The 631-nt window shown below is 66.2% G+C and overlaps 1 non-coding gene across 1 annotated transcript; it reads left to right on the forward strand.

Moving 5' to 3' along the window:
* Window positions 1-97: 97 nt before the first annotated feature.
* On the forward strand, window positions 98-216 carry LOC131861347 (5S ribosomal RNA). Its single transcript, XR_009360422.1, has one exon. It is a non-coding gene; the product is annotated as a 5S ribosomal RNA (ribosomal RNA).
* Window positions 217-631: the final 415 nt, after the last annotated feature.

The raw sequence follows: 631 nt of genomic DNA on the forward strand, positions 1-631 counted from the left end.
GCGAGGGAGGGTGTGCACCTCGACGGGGGTGGGTGGCCGGGGTGGATTCGCACGTGGGTCGCGGTTTGCTAAGTACACACTGCGACAAGCTCATAACGGGTGCGATCATACCAGCATTAGTGCACCGGATCCCATCAGAACTCCGCAGTTAAGCGCGCTTGGGCCGGAGTAGTACTGGGATGGGTGACCTCCCGGGAAGTCCCGGTGTTGCACCCTTTTTTAGTTTTTCGCCGGGCGTCGCAATGCTATTTGAATAAACCTTTTGCCCGTTTGCGTTCTCGTCGGGGCCGGGCCGGGCCGGGGTGCGCTGCCCGCACTACCGCGCGCGCGGGGGCGACACCGAGCGCGCACCCGAGGCACCCCGAGCACACAGGCCACGGTGCAACCCGGGCGTTGTGCGCGCACCCCGGTGCGCCCGAGGTGCTGCGCGCGCACCCAGGTGAAATCGGTGTGCACCTCGGCCAGTGCGCGCTCGGTCGAGTCGCGCACGTTGGCCAAGGTGCACGGTGATGTTTCTTACTCTAAGGTTCCGCACCAGACGCCCGGGACAGGTGAGCGAAGCTGGGCGGGGCCGGGTGCGCGGCCGGGGCAGGTGCACGCAGCTGGAGAGAGCTTTGGAGCACACTTCGGA

The sequence above is a fragment of the Cryptomeria japonica genome, unplaced genomic scaffold (genome assembly GCF_030272615.1).
Source record: "Cryptomeria japonica unplaced genomic scaffold, Sugi_1.0 HiC_scaffold_24, whole genome shotgun sequence".
Classification (NCBI taxonomy): domain Eukaryota; kingdom Viridiplantae; phylum Streptophyta; class Pinopsida; order Cupressales; family Cupressaceae; genus Cryptomeria; species Cryptomeria japonica.